Source organism: Rhinatrema bivittatum, chromosome 1, assembly GCF_901001135.1.
Source record: "Rhinatrema bivittatum chromosome 1, aRhiBiv1.1, whole genome shotgun sequence".
Lineage (NCBI taxonomy): Eukaryota > Metazoa > Chordata > Amphibia > Gymnophiona > Rhinatrematidae > Rhinatrema > Rhinatrema bivittatum.
Genome location: NC_042615.1, coordinates 289,840,705 through 289,862,424, shown reverse-complemented (window position 1 = coordinate 289,862,424; position 21,720 = coordinate 289,840,705).

The following is a 21,720-nucleotide window of genomic DNA, read 5'->3' as shown; positions in this document are numbered from 1 at the left end:
CCGTAACAAGCAAGCTACTCCCTGCTTTTTTGTGAATGCAAATCCTTTTTTCCACATTTCCTCTTGCCGTTGAAGCTTAGAGCAATGTTGGAGTACATTAACTGTGTGTATGTTTATTGAATAAGGGTATTATCTCCAGGCAGTAGCCGTCATTCCCGCGATCCACCCACTCTTCAATCACGTCCTCTAGACTTTATGGATCCACAGTGTTTATCCCACTCTTCATTCACTCTTCATCCCACTCTTCATTCACGTCCTCTAGACTTTATGGATCCACAGTGTTTATCCCACACCCCTTTGAAGTCCTTCACAGTTCTGGTCTTCACCACCTCCTCCGGAAGGGCATTCCAGGCATCTACCACCCTCTCCCACTCTATCATTTCTCTCCCATCTCCCTATAGATAATTAGGTCTTTAATTCGTCTCTCATATGGCCTTTGATGCAGACTCTGTACCATTTAAGTAAACTTTCTCTGGAACATCTTGAGCTTGCCTATATATTTTTGGAGGTATGTTCTCTAGAATTGGACAAAATGGGGTCAATATTTAAAGCAATTTGTCTAGCTATATCAGGGGTAATGTGGGGCAGAGCTGCATTATCTGGCTAACTGAATAACAGTGATTTTCAGCATTTGCCACTTAAACATAGTTGGCTATAACTAGGACTGCCAGTGAGCAGTCCTAAAGTTATTCAGATAAACTTATCCAGTTAATTTTTACATAACTAGGTATATTCAGCAATCAGCAATGCACTCGTTCAGCTGAATATTCTAGCTAAGCTGGCCAGATAAATTTATCCAGCTAACTTTGCCAGTTACCCAGTGGCTGAAATGGACCCTTAGGGGCAGATTTTCTAACCTGCACGCGCGGGGTACATTTTTGCGGGGTACATTTTTGCGCGCTACCCGGCGCACACTAATGTACACCTGATTTTATAACATGTGCACGCTGCCACACGCATGTTATAAAATCCAGGGTCGGCGAGCACAAAGGGGTGCACACTTGTGCACCCTGCACGCGCCGAGCCCTAGGGGAGCCCCGATAGCTTTCCCCATTCCCTCTGAGGCCTTGGTCCCGCCCCCGGACCGGCACCATGCCCATGCCCCTTCCTGCCCCTTTTTCAAAGCCCCGGGGCTTGCACGCGCAGGAGGGCTTTTAAAAGTATTACGCACGTAATCCTTTGAAAATCTACCCCTTATATTCTAGGAGAGGTCTCTATCACCTCCTCTTTTCTGCAGATTATGGAGCTAATTTTCAAACGGTTTTATGCGCGTAAATGGACTTTATATGCATAAGCGGACTTTTGAAAATTGCTACTTTTCAGAAGACTAAATTGTCATAAGGATTTACGTGCATAGATAGGCTTTTGATAGTTGCTACGATATATGCTATTTTTTTGCACGCAATTCCTTTCACAATTACCCTCTATGCCTTTCCTCATGCTCCCCAGCATCGCTCTTGCTCTGGCCACCGCCTTATCCTACTGAAATAATCAGACACTATTATCCTTGAGCTCTCTTTCCTCCATAGTGCACATCAGTATCTTTCCCCTTAACATGCTGTGCTGCCTTTCATATCCACACACCAAATGTTTGATTCTGCACTTTATTTGCATTGAATTTCACTGCCGAGCACTTCTCAAGCTTTTTCAGATCACTTCTCATTCCGTCTACTCCCTCAGGGGTGTCCACTCAGCTGCACATCTAAGAGTCATTTGCCCAAAAAGCAACATTTTCTTTCTAACTCCTCCACAATATTATTCATAAAGATATTAAAAGAACTGGTCCCAGGACTGATCCCTGAGGCACTCCAGTAATCCCCTTTCTCTCCTCAGTCGGAATCCCATTTACCACTAACTCTCTGTTGTTGATCACTCAGCCAATTTCTAATCCAGTCCACCACCTTGGGCTCACCCTCAGGCTGCCCAATTTATTTATTAGCTTCTTATGCAGCGCAACATCAAAAGTTCTGCTGAAATCTAAGTAAACCACATCCAATGCATGCCTTTGATCCAATTCTCTAGTCACCCAGTCAAAGAAATCGATCAGATTCATTTGATTTATTTATTTAGAAATTTTTTATATACCGCGGCACGTTAAGAACATCACCTCGGTTTACAATAAACAATAATTCAGCAACAAGCTTTACAATCTATTGACAATAGAAAAAAAACCCCATGTATCAAAATAAATCAATGTAAGATAGAAGAAACATATAATACAATTGAGACAAGCCTGATATTCTCTCCTTCAGATAAAACTATGCTGCGCTGCCCGAAATCCTGCAAAGTGCCAGGTTCTAGATCCTTCACTGTCCCTTCTTTCCGTAAAGTCTTCATACATTTTCCCATCACGAGGTAAAACTAACTGGCTTGCATTTTCCATCTTCCTTCTGGTCCCACCTTTACAAAGAAGGAGAGTGTCTGCAGGCCCATGGATCCCTTCAGTACAGTCTCCAAAGATCTACTAAGCAGCTCCTTCAGCGCACCCATTAGAACCTCCCCAACCTTCTCCCTGTATCCTATGATGCATTCCATCCTTCCCCATAGCCTTGTTCTCTTGCAGTTGGGTTAGGTTCCACCCAAACCATTCCTTCTATAAATGACGTGGCATCACACGCACTACCTATTTGCACCCCTGCCAGCAGTCATCAGTTCTTCTTCAGTGAATATGGAGCCAAAGTATTTGTTTAGCAAGTTCACTTTTTTCTGATCATCCTCCTCACAGTCCCCCTCATCTCCTCACCGTCTTACAATTCCACCTTCCTCCTTTAACTGACGTACCTGGAAAAATAGTTGTCACCTCACTTTATCATCTTACCTTTCTTTCTTTTCTGCTCTTGCCTCACCCTTCTAGCTATCTTTCATGCTTCTTTTAGCTTTATCAAATATTCTTCCCTGTGCGCCTCTTTTTGAGATTCCTTCTATGTTTTGAACGCTAATTGTTTTGCTATCACTTTTTCAGCCACCTATTCTGTTTACTGTATTGGTCTCTTGTTCCTCTTAGTCTTATTTACATTCTCAACATTGCTCTCTCTCTCTCTGCAGCTCCCTTAAGTTTAGCCCGCCGGTCTTCCACTTTCCTTACATCCTTTCACCCCACCAGCACTCCTTAAAGCACTTTCCCCATTTTATCAAAGGTGGTATTTTTGAAATCCAGGACTTTGTCTTTTGCATGACACCATTCTGCCTCGGTCATTATATCAAACAACACTGGATCACTGGACATTACAAACTCTTTCTTTGTTAGTAAGTACCAGGCCCAGTATCACCCCTTCTTTTGTGGGATCCATTACCATTAGCTTTAATATTATTTTTTCATACAAAGCTACACCTGCCCTGAACTCAACTGAACACACTCCCTCGTCTAAAGCTTGTTTTCAGCATCTCTTGGGCACTGTCTCTAGGGCTTAAAACACAGGTGATCAGGGGAGATCCAAGATGGTGCCCATCTGTTCTGCATCCTAGCTCTGAGTCCTTGCTTTTTCTTTTGACTAAATTGTTTATACCAACAACTTTTCTTTTGTGATGGGGAAGAAGAAGAATGCTAAGATGAAGCTTCATTCTCCATTTGCTTACGCCCCTTCTCAACCTTTGGTTGAACCTTTCTGTGTTCACTGCCATCATCATCATCAGTTTTTATTTAAAACAACTTTTTCATCACAACCACGCTCAAGGCAAGTGTATGACAAAAATGTAAACTTGACAATAAGAACATAAGACTTTCCATACTGGGTCAGAACAAAGGTCCATCAAGCCCAGCATCCTGTTTCCAACAGTGGCCAATCCAGGTCACAAGTACTTGGCAGGATTCCAAGGGGTAGATAGATTCCAAGCTGCCTATCCCAAGAATAAGAAGTGATGTTCCCCAAGTCCACCTGAAAATGTGCTTAAGATGGTCAGCTAAGCTTTATCCTGCAATTGTAGGCATTCCTGACCCATTTGAAAATTCACCCCTCAGCTCCCACAAATTTGCACAGTTTAGAACATGTTCTTCTCTTGTTCCCATGTGTTATAAAGAAAGAGGCGGAGACAGGACAGCCTTTCACTAGTGTAAAATGAAGGGAAGAGGAGGAGCTGATGGCAGCCATAATTCATAAACAAGATTTGTCATAAATGGGTTTATAATAAGTGATTAATGCAATTTAATTTTATCCAGCAATCCAGGGACATACAAAAGGTTTTATATAACTTCTGGAGATGTCCTTATTCAGGAATCTGCAACTCGATGGTGCTTTAGGTGCTGCAGGCTTTCATGCAAGTTCTATGTGTGTATATTAATACATATTTAAATCTATCCCTTTGCTGTTACAGGCACAACTCTTGTCTGGGTTGCAGCCAGGTAACTGACTTAATTTGCATAGCAGAGTGTGAGTTTTCATGTACAATTTTAAGGCCTGATTTACTAAGGCTTTTCTCCTATTCTGTGTCTATGGGAAAAATGCTTAGTAAATGAGGCCCTTAACCAGTGGCGGATTCACGAAGTCGGACCGGCCCAGGTTTTCACCGCCCAGGCTGGCCCAGGCCACATCATGTGGTCTGCCGAGCGCAGCTCTGTCACGGTCGTGCATGGCAGACCACGTGACTGGAGCAATCGGCCCACTGGGGGATGCCCGATCCCCCAATAGGCCAATCCGCCCCTGCCCTTAACCCTGCTAAACTCTGCCTTAGAGTACTGTCACATGCTAATTTTACTTTTGTATAAGAAAATAACTCCCTGGTTCAACAGTGGATTGTTATTTCTCTCTTAACCAATCCAACTGCACGTCCTCAGGTGCAGTATGAGTCAGAGCAAATCTGAAAAGCTGCAGCAGTTTGCAGGCAGTAAACTGGCAAGGATTATTATTATATTCCTCAATTCATGTGAAGCTGGGTCAATACTAAGATCTTTTATGCATTACAAAGAGGTTTCAGAATCTCCTTACTCTCTGCACCTAGCTAGTACTGCTCTGTGCTGTCCAAGGGTGTCTCTATATCTAAACAATGGAGGGCGAACATTATCCTGATAACATCAATAGAGCTGTTAAGAGCAACACAAGATCCTTGAGCCTCCACAGACCGAAATAATATCAACATCTCTTAGTATTCATTAAATTTAGCTTCCACTTTGACAACTAACCCCCTTCTTCATTACGAGAAACACTCAAGCTCCCATTTTTCCCAACAAAACTTCCTCTCCCTTCCCCAAAAATACTCATTCTACATTTATTCTCCTCAATACGGGGAGAACATATTTTATAGACCACTTGCTATCCTTCTGAGCTATACTATATATTTGTAACCGGGAGCCATTTTTGGTTTCCATTAAGCCCTTGGGTAAGCCATTAGTGCAGTTAATGGAATAGATACTTAGGGGAGGATCCATGCAAATGCAGCCCCTCCCAGCAAGGGGTCTGGAATGGACATCCCACTTCCGAGGTTCTATAGGTGCTCTCCACTTAGAGGTCTGGGGCAGTTCTGGAGGAAGGTTGTAGATTTTTGCCTCAGTTGTATTTTTGGCCTACCTGGGGACCTGGGCTCTATCCTGCCTGGGATCCTTTGGGATGAATCAAGGACTCCACTGCCGAACTCTTCTCCCAAAGTGCAGAGTGGTTGTCCTGGGAATATTTTGGACTTTGGACTTTTACATGGCAGGAGCCTTGCTGGACACCTGGGCCTTTCTTGGACTCAGGGCATGGGGAACCCTGTGATTGGGACGCCCAGGGATAGGAAAGACCTGCCCTCCGAGGTGGTGACCCGGTGCAAGGCGTAACTCCGGTGTTATTTCCTTTTTTGGGGAACCACAGAAATTGTTTTATTAAGTTCTTGAAGGAAGTGTTTTGCTCCTCTTCCTATCCACTTAAAAACCTGTGAAGCTGCAGTTCCATCTCGGATCTCTCCTAACCCGGACCCCTGTCGTGTTCAAAGCAAAAATCCACTAACTGTGATAAGAAGCTATTTACATCTTGGAAGAGACGCATCCAGAGCCTTCACACCCTGGGGAGAGAGAGGATTTAACCTCTGTGCATGGAGAGGATTTTGGTCATCTTTGGAAGGGGTTTTCCCAGCCATTTTAGGGTTACCCTGCCCACCGGGACCACCACTTTACCTAATCCGGGAGGTCGGATGGATCCCTTGCCTGTATCAAACATTCCTGCACAGACAGAGGATAAAGACTGTAACCAAGGAAAGAAAGTCTGTGGTGCTGGATTCATATTTATTGTGCCATTAGTCACCTAACTTCTGAACAGTAAAGTTTTATTTTGGACACTAGCCCAGGGCGTCCTGCTTGGGTCTTGGCACACAGTGAACAGATTACTTCCTCTCCCAGGGAAATGTCAGTAAGGAGGAAGTCACCCCTGCACTGGGCCCTGAAAGTAAACCTTCCCCCCCCCCCCCCCCCCCAACCAAAAGGATCCACACCCTGGGGAAAGGGGCACAAAAAAGAGCTAGCAAGGCTCCCTTCCCAAGGAACTTACAAATTATTTTAAGGCCCCACCTGTGCAGGACAGGCACACCGGGGTGGGGTTACAAGTTATTCAGTTATATTTCTGAGCTATACAGTATATTTGTTACAGTAGTTCATTATATACAGCACAGACCTGCAAAAGCTGATGATTCTAGCTCAGGGGTAGCAAACTTTTTAAATCTTAGCCCACATTATCAGTCCTCATCTTTACCAAGAGCTGGGAAAAGGTTCTCCTTCCAGATCCTTGTGCTGAGGGGTATCCCTCTTGGATCTCCTCAAGCAGCTATATGAACTAATCAAATCCCTTCCATAGTCACATAGCACAAGAAGGCAAACTAGTTTGTCCTTGTTGCCCTTCCCACAATGTGTTAGCTAAGGAGATCTCTCAGCCGTTAGTCACACATGCTTGACAGTCAACAGAAGATTGAGCCTTATCCATGCTGGGTGATGTTGCGTTCGTCGGTCTTCGACGGCTTTGCCCCGTTTGCCTCACCTTATTCACAGCTCCCCCCGCTTACCTGGGCAAGATGGCTACCTCCGCATCTACAAGCCGACCTCTCTGGCGTCTCCAGAACGGCTATGGTGCAGCCTCCTGCCATTGCTTCTCCCAGGTAACTACTAGGGTGCGCGCGCGCAACCCACGTCTTTGTACCACCCTTGGCGCGAACCTCGAGGGTGTTCCCTCATGCTGACGTCACGCCATCCGGGTATATTACCTTCACTCATTTGCTAGCTCACCGAGTTAGCAAGGACTCAAATCCATTCCTGTCTACGCTACTCTGCCGCTTCCGTGCTGCCTGCAGGAAGCCCTCGCTCTCTGGCCTTCGGGGTATATGCTAACCTGGGTACCCGCCCCTCAGGGGCCCTCTGCTTTATTTCAGATGCCTTACAGGGAACAGGTACTCGCTCCTCGAGGGCCTGCTCTCCCTGCCTCGGTGCCTGTACCTTCTACAACAGACCTGGTGGAATCGCATATCAACAGCAAACACCTAGTGAGTACTCTAACTCTCAGTCTATCTCATCCATAGTATCTCCTCGCTGGGAGACCTGCTGCGGAACCTCCTGACGTCATCTAGGAAAGAAGGGCTCCCTCTGCCGAGGTCCCTGAGACTGCAACTACGAGACTGCCTCACTACTGCCACCTCTGGTGACTCTCTTCAAGGGGTCTAATAAAAGAACTCTTGTGTTTGTGTAGTACGAGTCTAGCCCAGTGCTGTGGCTCCTCAAGGGGCTCCTCCCCATGGGCTTGGTCACTTCCACAGCACCCAAGGATCCACAAACACACATAACAACAACAGGTGATGAACAGAAGGGTGTTCCATCTTAGGCCATCATCCCTGCCCTTACCTCTGCAGCTGTCCCAAGCATGCTTGAATTCTGCCTCCCTATTGTGGCATCTAACACTGCTATAGACAGGGCTACTGGGGGGGGGGGGGGGGGGGGGGACTCAGGATCTTACGAAGCGAAAAGAGGTAAGCAAGTCGGGGTGAGTAAGACCTCTCTCTGCTGAGAACCTCACAAACCGGATCACACGTTTCTTGAACGGGTCATCTTGAGATGGGTGATCTGAACCAGAGATGACAGGGAGAAAGAGGAGGTGGCCAATTTGGTACATGAGCCTCAGGCACTCTTCTTTGTGTTCCTCAGGCAGTGGGGTACATGTGCAGTGCTCAGTAGAGCTCCCCAGGAATCCCATTGCAGATCAGTGCAGTTTGCCCATGGTGACTCAGAGCAGCCACGGATCAGCAGAAGCAGCATGGAGGAAGGCAGCACGTTCAGATCATCATTGATAACTGGAGTGAACCCCCCACCAAACAGCTGCATCTTCCTGAGCTCTCAGGCCTGATGCTCCATGGAGGAGATGTACTATATGTAAATCAGTGACAACTCCAAGCTCAACAAGGTAATGCTGGGGGGTCAGGCTCCCTTTGGGAAAGACACAGGTGATCTATCTGCTGTAAAGGCAGGCAGGAGAGGCGATGATCTCGGGTGAACGAGATCTAGGGCAATTTGAGCTCCTTCCTCCAATTGCCTCAGGCTGCAGACACTACCCATCCTTGATCTGCCTGCCCAATGTCATCAACAAAGACTGTTGAAGATGAGATTGGACAGGCAGATCAAGGATGGCTTTGGTGGGCCAGAGATAAGGGAGCTCCTGATAGAGGTAGACGGATTTCAAAGTATGTGTTATTGGGCCAGTTCTGGCCTTTGGGCCATAGTTTGCCCACCCCAGTCTATCTTCATGATCATTACCACATATTTACTGCTTGAACTTGCCATTCATATTCTATTTGTTCTCTTTCCTTGTCCCTTCTAAACTGCTATAAATATACTGCTGTAAATGTCTCATTTTCACCCCACAGATGGATATGCTTTCTGTCTTCCTGCATTTGTAAAAGCACTCTGAGATACAGTTTCCATGAATGATGTGGTACAAAAATCAATAATCTATACAGTCAACCTCAGATGGTAACAGGGCATAAAAATGCTTTTGCATGAAAATCACATTCATTTTTATCACATACCAGAGAGCATGATTTCAAGCATTCTTATGGTGTAGGCTGTATTTGTAATAGAAAATAACTTCAAGATCAGAGATTTCACTTCAAAATGTTATCTAAGGAACCAAAATATTCATGTAACTTATTGGTGAGACCCATGCACTATCCCTTATCACCACCATTTTTCAAATATTCAGTGTTACCAAAGAAATAGGTTCTTATACATTTTAACCCTCCCTGAAAAGATTTTAGGAGCTTTTGACTCAATCAGTTATCCTTGAGAACTATAAGTCCTCACCTCCATCAGTGGTCTACAGTGCACCTCAAGGATCTGTGATTTCACCTTTATTATTTAACATTCATTGGTGTCCCATGGTGGAAATTAATCAGAAAACTGGGATTGCATTTTCACTTATATGCAGATGGCATCCACTTTCTGATTCCTTCCATCAAGGATGGATCATACCAACTTATTGATGATGTTCTAGAGAAGATTCGAAAATGGCTTGCCTATAATAATTTGCTCTTCAATTCAATTGCTTTGGATTGGCAAATCCTCTCTCTCAAATCTATCATTGTCATTGATGTTTGAGGGAATTGATCTCTTGCGTGAAGATGCCATCCAGAGTCTGGGAGTCAACTTAGATTCTACTTTACCCTTGGATAAGAATATTGCTGAGGTTACTAGAACCTCCTGTTGGTTGTTGAGATCTTTCCATCAGTTATATCTTTACTTAAATGCTTTGGACTGGGTTACAGTAATCCAGGCACTGATTATATCACACCTGGCCTTTAACTGGGTTTGCTAGCTGTGGGGCAGATCTTCAAACCTGCTTGCGGGCGTAGATTTGTTCATGTAACCCGGCACGAACAAATCTATGCTCGATTTCATAAAATGCGCGCGCTGCCGTGCATATGTTATAAAATCCAGGGTTGGTGTGCTCCAAGCACATTTTAAAAACAGCCCGGCCAGGCGCATAGCTCCCGATACACATAGAAATGCCAGGCCATGCAAAGGGGGTCAGGTCGGGTCTTAGCAGGGAGGGGCCAACCAAGACAGCTGCCATTAGGCCCTGTCCCTGGGAAGCGCGCGCTGGCAGTCGACTGGCGCGTGGAAGTTATTTCTGCTCTGAAGGAGCAGTAAGTACAAAAAAAATTTAAATAGCTCCTTAATTGGAGCGGACTGGGAGGGAACTGGGGAAGGACTTATTGTGTCGCCGTGCATTTCTTTAGAAAATTCTCCCCATTACGCGCGTTAGAGGACACCCGCCTGCAACCCGGAGTGACACAGAGGCATTATGACATCTTCTGTTTTATTCACCATTCCCTGCCTAATAATTCCTAACATTCTGTTTGCTTTTTTGACTGCTGCAGCACACTGAACAGATAATTTCAAAGTATTATCCATTATGACGCCTAGATCTCTTTCATGGCTGGTAGCTCCTAATATGGAACCTAACATCGTGTAACTATAGCATTGGTTATATTTCCCTATATGCATCACCTTGCACTTTTCCACATTCAATTTCATCTGCCATTTGGATGCCCAATTTTCCAGTCTCACAAGGTCTTCCTGCAATTTATCACAATCTGCTTGTGATTTAACTACTTTGAATAATTTTGTATCATCTGCAAATTTGTCATATTCCTTTCTAGATCATTTATAAATATATTGAAAAGCATGGGTCTTATTACCCTTTTCCACTGAGAAAATTGTCCATTTAAGCCTACTCTCTGTTTCCTGTCTTTTAGCCAGTGTGTAATCTACGAAAGAACATCGCCACCTATCCCATGAATTTTTACTTTTCTTAGAAGCCTCTCATGATGACCCTTGTCAAATGCCTTCTGAAAATCCAAATACACCACATCCACTGGTTCACCTATATCTACATGTTTATTAACCTCTTCAAAAAAGTGAAGCAGATTTGTGAGGCAAGACTTGCCTTGGGTAAAGCTATGCTGACTTTGTTCCATTAAACCATGTCTTTCTATATGTCCTGTGATTTTGATCTTTAGAACACTTTCCATTATTTTTCCTGGCACTGAATTCAGGCTAACTGGTTTGTAGTTTCCCCAGATCACCCCTGGAGCCTTTTTTAAATATTAGGGTTACATTGGCCACCTTCCAGTCTTCAGGTACAATGGATGATTTTAATGATAGTTTACAAATTTCAACTTATAGATCTGAAATTTCATTTTTTAGTTCCTTCAGAACCCTGAGGTGTATACCATCCAGCCCAGGTGATTTACAACTCTTCAGTTTGTCAATCAGAGCAGGGATGGCCAACCTTTTCAAGTGAGGCCACATTGCAATTTTTTCTTATTCAGAGGGGCCAGAAAGCAATTATGGTAAAGTTATTAATTAATACCCTAAAAGATATGCATTTTTATGAACAAGCTTCAAATAAGACAAATTTATTAGCTTACTTTTTATTACTAAATTGAATAATATGATAAAAGACATATGGAGGAGCAAACTTTTAAAAACATGGGCCCCTTACATCTGTACAATTGGTTAGGCTACCAAAGCTGGGTTACAACAAAAACAGGCACCAAGGAAATGATGCATTTTGTGCACTATTAGGCACTCTGAGAAGTAACACAGAGCTCTGCAAAAAAAGGCACATATGTAGCAAACCTGCCATACCAGAACAGCACAAACACCTAGAACTCCCATGGCAATAACCCTACCTATGAAAATTAAGCACTGCAAATATTCACTGGATACCAGAACACCAATATGCTTCTGAATTAGAGGTGCAAACACTTCTGATTTAGAGGTAAAAACAGAACAAGCTGGACAGCTATTGATGTCTGCACAGAACCTACATGTAGCAGAATGCCTCACCTTCCTCACACACGGAGAACACAGACAGGCCCTCAGCAAATGCAGAATAAGGCTGCTACACTGTATGCTTATTTATATTTAGAAGGCATTAGGCAATTGTCAAGCTGTCTGCATTGGAACACGGGCCACATGCATATTTTACCTGTGGACTCTGGCACCTATTTTCAAGTCCGCGTGCACTTTCATTTCGAAACTCACCATGGGTGCAGAGCATGTGCAATCACTTGTACCTGCTTTTTCTGTGGCATAATTTTTGCTGGAAAAGTAGGCTGACATCTGAAAATGCCATCTCCGTGAGCACTTTTCCACCCCCCCCTGACCTGACCATGCCCTCAGGAAGGCCTCCACACGCCCTGGAGCATTGAGCAGACCTTTCGCCTCATTCAGGGAGGGCAATTTTCAGAAGGCCAATTTACTTGGGTAAAACGCTTTTTACCAATGTAAATCACATTGAAAATCATCCTCATGGGAGACCAAGATTGTCGCTGCCTGAACCGCATGCTAAGGAAGCTCTCTCCTGGATTTCTTCAGAGTTTCTATTTTCCTGAATCAAAATGCCTCATGCTAAAAGAAAGGCGAGGTTAAGGGAGATTTTGAGCTCTTCTCTCTTACCCGAACAACTTCAGCTCTGGATTGAATCCTTCTTTGCAAGTAGCACTGGAAGGGAGAGCCGTTTCGGAGTCCAATGCTGAACGAACGCCGGCCCCAATGGCTGAAGATGTGTTGCTCAGCTCCGGTGCGCTGACTGTGCTTTTACCTCCATGTGCTGCGTTTTCTAACTTTTCTGCAGCTCGGTCAGTGCTCCAAGTTATGGGGACAAGGAGAAGAGGCTAGAACTGTGACCCCTGAGAAGGGATAATGAGGTGGTATCACCTTCGGAGATTCCAAATGAAAAGTATTCCATGGGCCTCCCCAACATCTCGATAATGCTTGGAGCTGAGGAAGGCAGTAATAATCCTGCAAGTGAAGGTGATGGGACACTCCAGGTACGCCCGACATTTAAACCTATTCTTGAAAAACCCTCTGTGATAACTTTAGACTCTGTTTGGAGTGCTTTGGTGTCGTTGGAAACCGCTATTGCTTCTTTAACCGCTATATCTTTGGATACTAATCGCCGGGTTTTGGCTACAGAGGCTCAAGTTGCTACACATGGTTTATAGTTGGGTGATTTGGAATCACGGATCTCAACAGTGGAGACAGTGCAACATAAGCTGGTTCACTCTGATACGATTTATTCAAAATAAATTGGAAAATGTGGAGAATTCCTTAAGAATTTTGGATTTGAGTGTTTTAAATTTTCCATATGTTAAATGAATTCCTTCAAAGGATTTGTTTAAGAACTATCTTACTCAAATTCTTACATTTCCTGCAGAAGCTATTCCTGCTATAACTAAGGCTCACTATTTACCATTATCAGAGGAAGCAACTTCTGGGAATCATGCGACAGACTCCACCTTAAATCTGTCAGATATACTGGAGTTTTCTCAAGAGACGGTTATCCAAAAAAAGGGGAACCTTACTGGCTACTTTTGCTTTTGTTTCTGAGAGGAATTCAGTTTTGAGATTTTTTTCTTCGTAACCGCCAGCAGTTATTCCATGGTCAAAAAGTCTGGATATACTCTGACATTACAAGGTCAACTGAAGAACGATGCAGGAAATTCCTCTCAATGAGATCAGAAGTGATATCACGCGGGGCCAAATTTAATTTGAGATACCCCTGTAAATGTTTGCTTAAATATCAAAATTCTAATTATTTGTTTTTTGAACCTTTGCAGTTACGGATGTTCCTGGATTCCCATACCTGATATTCCTTACAGGGTGTTGGGCTTGTAGCAAGTTAGAGGGTTGGTGTTTAGGAAAGCCATTCTTATATTTTCTCTCTTGTTTTTTGCTCTGTGATGGTCTTGGCTTCCCAAGTTTCTTGCTATTTGGAGATATTTTGTGAAGATATACATGTATTGTCCACTGTATTTTCTTTTTACTTTTGGTTTATTTGATTACAAAATGTATCTCTACTGCTGGAACAAGATTTCTCTTGTGTTATTTGTAAAATTGAATAAAAAGAAAGAAAATCATCCTTATAATCATTAGCAAGTAAAGCAAAAATGTAATTACCTTGGAAACAGCTAGTTGTAAAACAATCAAATCTAAAGCAATTCACAGCAATCTTTGGACAGGTGTATGTATCTAAGCACATGTGTATTGGATCAGACAGCAAGCCCAGATTTAGGTACAGGCAGCATAGGGAATTACCTCTGGTGCCAAATTTTGATAAGCACCAGAGCATTGCCAAAGCTGCCGCCATCCAGGCCTGCAACCCTTTCTTCTTTCAGGTCTCCTCTCCTTGGTAACAAACGTGGGGCCCTTTGGATCAGAGCATGCATATTCCCAAAAGGCCTCATAGAGCTCCACCCTTTGCTTGGTTTGCCCTGGTGACAGGAAACCTGTTCTGTAGGAGAGGTGGAGCCCCATGGGGTCTGCTGGAAATGTGCACGTGCCGGTGGAAAGGCTTCGTGTTTGTTTAAGGGACGTTCTTACTGCAGTGCCGACAGGCTGGGACCTGGAAAGGGTTGTAGGCCCAGAGGTGAAGGGAAAAACACACAGCGTGACAGCAAAGGGAGAGGTTAAGACCTGGGCAGGGGCCCTGCACTACGATTTCTGGGAGAAAAGGCAGGATGCAGTCTCTTTGCCCCTCGATACATTCTGGGGGTGAATCCCTTTCCCCCACACCCTCCATTATTTCGGGGGGGGGGAACTAACCCCCCCCCCCCAGTTCTTATCCTTTAATGATTTCTGGGTGCCCCCCACTATTGCCTATAGGCGCCTATATTGTAAATCCAGCTCTGGCAGGCAGCAAAAGCAAAGGGACGCATGGAAGCTCACTGCCTGTCTCCTGTATAAAGGGTGCCCCCCCCTTCCCATAGTCCTTCAGCTGCCATTCCGGGGGGGTGCAGTGTGAGAACACAGCAGCCTGTTATTGCCTTGCAGTGCCTGCTGCAGATTCCTCTTTTTATTGTTTCCTAAAGGAACGCTGGCCAGATACAATGGCAGAATCCTAAGACAGTCTGTCGGCCAAATTTTCTTGGTCAGGGGTCATTTGCACGTGCCAGAAAAGTAACTCTGCTTCCAAGACTCTAAAAACCCCGGTGTGAACGACTGCTTGGATTCAGAGCTAGTGCAAGTATTTATATTTACTTTCTTTTTTTGGACAGAAATAAAAAGAGATGCCTTAGAAAAGAGTGTGTCTGCACAGATCCAACAGACTATCTATAGATCATTTACAAACTATTCTTCATAACGCACTTCTAGTACAGAAATATGAGTTAACAGGCCACAAAGAACCTGAAGAGATAAATAATATATCCTTATCAGTCCCCTGAAAATTATATTATGGAAAGAGAAAATACATAGCACAGTTGAAAGAGATAATTTTCAGTAGGTTAAGGACACTTCGTTGAAAATGTAAATAGCTGAAATCTCTGGAATCTTCTGGGAGATTCCTGGGCAGTCTGTATACCTCTATCTCTACTGCCAGGCCTCCTGTCAGTGTGGGCCCGTGGGACCCAAATCAAGAGCAGCCTGCAGCCACCACCAGCCCCTCCCCTGCTCCCCACCACATTGGGAGAATGACTTATCTGCCTAAAATCTAGATGGATAAGTGTCCCAATATTCAAAAAGAAGCCATTCAGCTTGATAATGGGCATATATGAATACTGACCTCGGTATGATAAGAAAAAAGACAAAATGTAGAAAAAATATTGTCAATTATATGATTTTAAATGACTGAAGAATACTTTCTTTACAACCTGTATTAGGGAAAGCCATTGGCTCGGCATCAGAGCTGTCCACTGACATGCAGAAGAGCCAGGTTTCTTCTGTTGCCCAGGCCAGTCAAGGCTGGCAATGTCACAAAAGCCCGTGGGGGAGGAGAGGCAATGTTTCAGGCATCAAGGACTCTGCCCTCTGCCAATCTCTCTGAAGTCAACACTCCAGAATGGCTGGGCCATTACTTACGAGCAACAAAATCTCTTGAGTAAACTGTGGAAGACGTTCCTCTAAAGCAGGGACCTCAACCAAGTCTGGTTTTCAGAACATCCACAATGAATACCATGCCCTAATGGATAAGCAGTCTTTATTTCATAGACAACAATTGTTTATGCCATAGATGACCGATGTTCACTTATCTCCTAGGGTTGCTGTTTCGGATCAACTTGATTTTCTTGTCCTAAATCGACCAAGGACCTTTCACTTGCTAACCAAAGGTGACAACTAGCACACATCCAAAGAGGACGTCATCCACTCACACTGCTTTGATGCATTACTGAATGAATTCATCCGTGCGATGTGCAGGCACTAAGTGTGATAAAATTCCTGCTTCACTAGCCAGGATCCGGGCATCCTGCACCGTAAGCTTACAAAAGCTTCAAGAATCCTGTTTATTCTTAGGACATAACATTTCTATATTTCCTGACGTTGCCAGATCCACTCAACTTACACGTAAAACGTTTCTTACTTTGGGACCGAGTGGTAGCTCTGGGCACAACCTTTGCCTTACGATTTGCTTGTAAATATCAAGTTAAGTGGAGCGGCAACAAGTATGGTTTTTTTTTTTTACTTTCGTCAGCTGGAAGGTTTTCTTTCAAATAGATAATTGCCTTCAGCTATTAAATGAATTCTAGAATTGTATGTCCAGCTGTATAAATTGATTCTTGGGATCATTTTTGTTTCATTAAATTTTTTTTTCCCTCAGATGTTCTCCCCCCCCTTTTTGGGGGGCCTAAGGTGTAGCTGTTTATATTTCATGAGCTATTTTCTTTTATATTATGTGGGTATTACTTAAACATCAAGTGATTTTTGACTTGTATACTCAAAAAGAATAAAGAAATAATATTAACAAGGGCTTCAAGAAAAATGCCACAGCAGCTGTGACTCACTGCAGGGCTGAAGGGAGATCTGCCAGAGTGCATCCACCCGAGACAAGTGGTTGGTTAAGCACTAAAGCAAATGTACCTTTGCTTCATTTGGTTTAGCCCACTCCACTTCTGAATTGTTTGCTTTCTTGTCGGAGATGTAAAAATGCATAGAGAGCTTGTGAGCCAAAAGCTTTCCGTTTGGTTTTCTTCCTCTAGGATCCCTTCCCCATGCCCTTTGTTTTAAGTGATAGGAATTCCATACGGTACATATCTGCTGCTGGGATTATATTCTGGGCAGCTTTGAGAGAGAGGAATCCCCTCAGATGACATCATCCAGTGTGCAGGGAGGAGGGAGAGAATGCCAGAGGACCTCCCTGCACAATTCCATACCGTGTGTACCTGCCGCTGGGATTACATTCTGGGTATTATGTTCTGATGACATCATCCAGCACCTTTAAAATGTGGCGCCCAGCGGCACACTGAAACCGCGTACCTAAGGGGTGCACCCAGGGAAGGGTTCTCTCACAGTTGGATCCTCAGGCACTTTTGTGGCAAAAACTTCCTTTTGATGGGCAAGAAACAAAAAGGTACTGTTAGGACATTCTCACCTGGATCTTCCTCTACCCCACTGTCTTCCCAGCCAACAATGGAAGTTTTTCTTTTTTCAAGTCAAGACCATACAGGTGCTGCTGAACGAGGAGCCATTGACTCCGTTCAATCAGAGGCTATGACTTCCCTCAGTCCCGCTGGCCCTATTCCTTCAGGGGCAAAGATTTCAAGTCAGGCAGATTTGTAGGATATGGATAAAGGAATAGACGGCCCTTCCCATTCCCCCAAGATACTCTGCCTAGTATCTTGGACTCTGCAATGCCTTTGAGTCATCTAAATAAGCCAACCATGATAATGCTGGACTCTCTATGGATTGTCATCACTAGAGTTGAGGCTACTTTGTCATCTAGGATTGACTGTGTTGGGCATTATGAGGAATATGACTCCAATTAAATGAGCATTCTCAGAACATTCAAGGTCATGCTGAGAAGTTAATTTCTATTGAAAATAAGATGTTTAGTGCAACTGAGCCCAACATTCGGGCCAATACAGTACAGTGCGCTCTGACTGAGCTGTACTGTACCCTCGATTGGACGCGCGTTTTTGACACACTAGCGTTACCCCTTATTCAGTAAGGGGCCGAAAACGCGCGTCCAACCTTTCTGTATCGGCCCGAATATGATTATGAGAGATAATTTAAATCTGCAGAGGAGAGAGGGAAATCATGTTAGAAGATGCAATCTTAGAATATTGAACTTTACCAAATGTCATATTATTTCTCCCATGGAAAAGCTTGATATATTTCTAATTTACCTTATAAGTTTTTCGAAGGAAACTATCCCATCGATTACTAAAGTTTATTATTTGTCTTCTGCAAAATCTATGATTGCAAGAAATGATTCTCAAAAAGATCCCTTTGATTTATCTGTTTTCTTGAGCAATCTGATTTTTTAATTAAAAACAGAGCTACTCTTTTTGTTGAATTTCTTAAAGAATCTGATAAGCAGCTGTCTTAAAAAAATGTGTTTTTTGTGGTCAAAAGATTTCTATATTTCCTGAACTTGTGAGAGATACCCAATTTCATTGTAAACTTTTCCTTGAAAGTCATACGCCCGTCAGTCGCAGACGGCTGCGACCACTAATGCTCACCTCTTTCTGTTCAACCTTGACACCATTGGGGAAAGTGGCAGCCTCCGCCAGCTTCCGCCAACCTCCCTGGCGTTCCCGGGTCAGCGCGGGTGCTTCCGACCGCCATTTTGCTCATGGGATCACTTAGGCGCACGCACAGGTCAGTATTAAGCACGTCATGGCGGGAACCTCGAGGGCGCCCCTCCGGATGACGTCTACACTCTGCTGTACTTAAACTGCCTGGCCCTGCCTATCTGAGTTAGCAAGGAGTTACCTCATTGCTGAATCTGCTTCTCTCATACAGACTTCCTGTTCCAGTTCCTGCACTTCGGCGTGAGACACCCTGGGTACCCACTCCTCGGGGCCCCTTCCTCGTCTCTGGCTATCCGCTCCTTGGAGGGCCTTCTGTCTTGGACTTCGGTCTGTTCCTGTGCCCCGGGACCTCTCCTGGAACTATCACTCTGTGAGTACCTTGACTCCACGGATCACTATTGAACCAGCTCATTGTGGGATCCTCTCCGGTGTACCCTGTACCTTGGGCCATTACCGTGCCAGCTCTAGTGAGGAGCCACCTCGGTGTACCCTGCGTTGCAGGCCATTGCCACGTCATCGCTACAGAACCCTCTCCGATGTACCCTGGGTCTCGGGCCAATACCGTGCCTGCTCTAGTGAGGAACCACCTCGGTGTACCCTGCGCTGCAGGTCATTGCCGCATCATTGCTATAGGTCCCTCGCCGGTGTATTCATACCCCGGGCTACTACAATACCATCTCTGAGAGAGGAATCCCTCGGTGTACCCTGCGCTGCAGGCCACTACCGCATCATCGCTTCGGAGAGACTTCTTCGGTGTACCCCGCTCTGCGGACCATTACCGGATAATCATGTCTGAGGCATTCCCTCTGGGTGTACCCCTTCTCAGACCTTATTTCTTCCTCCTGCACCCCTGCTCCGTGGGCTGTGCCTTTTCTACCTCTCTAATAAAGACTCTGTTCCACAGCTGTGTGTGACGTCCGCTGAGACCGCGCCTCCCGACGGTGAGGCTCACAGGGCTCCTCCCTGAGGGCGGTACCATCCCTCACCTCGGCCCAGGGCCCACACACCAACAAGTCATAACAGAAAGAAGACAGAGGGTCTTGGAAATGGGCGGGATTTTTCAGTTGAAGTACCGTATTTTGCGGTCCATAAGACGCCCCTGACCGTAGGACGCAGCTAGGATTTAGAGGAGGAAAATAAGAAAAAAAAAATTCTGTCCCCATGACGGGCTCTGTACGGAGCTCCCCCTGGAGCGAATGTAGCGTCTCTCCCTCTCGCGCGCCGTCCCCCTCCTCCTCCTCCTCCCAACTCAGCCCAATCAGTATGGTGGCACAGGTCAAAAGATTTTCTAGTATATCTAATCAAATAAGAAGGAAATGGCCTGTGCTAACTTTGATGCCATGTATCGTCTTCTGCCAGCAGAGCTTCAGCTCCCTGCCTGTCTGCTGTTCCCGGGGTGCATCTTACTGCGAAGGTCAGCGGCACCCCGGGAACAGCAGACCGGCAGGGAGCTGTTTGAACTGGAGGGGCCTCCATAGCGCACACGGTTCAAACAGCTGATGTCTGACCTGCGTCACCATACTGATTGGGCTGAGTTGGGAGGAGGAGGAGGGGGACGGCGTGCGAGAGGGAGAGTCGCTACATTCACTACATAAGACGCACAGACATTTTCCCCCCACTTTTAGGGGAAAAAAAGTGCATCTTATGGACTGCAAAATACAGTATCCATGCAAATGTGCCCTCAAATATCACAGTAATAGTTATTTATTCTATGATGTAACCCAGCTGGATGGCCGCTCCTAGTGCTGTTATTGTTACTTAAGAGTCAAAATATGTGCTTTATAAACTTAGTATATTCGATAATGGCTAATTTTTTGTATGTTATTTAACTTTTTTTTACTTTCTCTCCCCATATGTGGTCTGCTTTGCAATTTACTGTTTAAATGTGTATTTTTATTATAATTTCCTGCTTGTTGGAAGTCCTTACAGATGGATTGTATATTTCTGTTAACCAAGGTTATTGGATAGTTTGTTAAAAATCTAATAAAGAATAAACAAACCTAGCTACACAGACTGCCATAACCACATCTTCTGGCAATGATTTCAAAGTTGAATTGTGCATTGAGTGAAAAAGAATTTTCTCAGATTTCTTTTAACTGTGCTGCTTGCTAACTTCGTGCAGTGCCCCCTAGTCCTTGTATTATCTGAAAGAGTAAATTACTAATTCACATTTACATGTTCAAGTCCTTTCATGATTTTACAGACCTCTATCATATCCCCCTCAGCCGTCTCTTCTCCAAGCTGAACAGTCCTAACCTCTTTAGCCTTTCTTCATAGGGAAGCCATTCCATGCCCTTTATCATTTTGGTCATCCTTCTCTGTACCTTCTCCAGCGCAACTATATATTTTTTAGATGTGGCAACCAGAATTGCACACAGTATTCAAGGTGCAGTCTCATTATAGAGCTAAACAGAGGCATTATGACATTCTCCATTTTATTCACTATTCCTTTCCTAATAATTCCTAACATTCTGTTTGCTTTTTTTGACTGCTATGTCACACTGAGCCAATGATTTCAATATAATATCAACTATCACATCCAGATCTTTTTCCCAGGTGGTAATTCCTAAAATTGAATCTAACATCATGTAACTGCAGCATGGGTTATTTTTCCTTATATGAATCACCTTGCACTTGTCCACATTAAATTTCATCTGCCATCTAGATGCCCAGTCTTCCAGCCTAGCAAGGTCCTCCTGCAATGTATCAAAATCCACTTGTGATTTAACTAATCTGAATAATTTAGTGTCATCTGCAAATTTGATTACCTCACTTGTCATATCTCTTTCCAGATCATTGATAAATATATTAAAAAGTACAGTTCCCTGAAGCACTCCACTATTTACCTATTTCCACTGAAAAAAACTGCCCATTTAGTCCTACTTTGTTTTCTGTCTTTTAATCAGTTGCAATCCACAGAAGGACATCTCCTCCTTCCATGACTTTTTAGTTTTCTTAAAAGCCTCTCATGAGGTATTTTTCTGAAAATCTAAATACACTACATCTACCAGCTCACCTTTACCCACATGCTTATTCACCCCTTCAAAAAAAGTGTAGCAGATTTGTGAGGCAAGACTTCCCTTGGGTAAATCCATGTTGGCTGTGTCCCATTAAATCATATCTTTCTATATGGTCTATGATTTTGATCTTTAGAACAATTTCTACAATGTTTCCCAGCACTGAAGTCAGGTTCATAGGTCTTTTCCCAGATCATCCCTGGAGTCCTTTTTAAATATCGTAGTT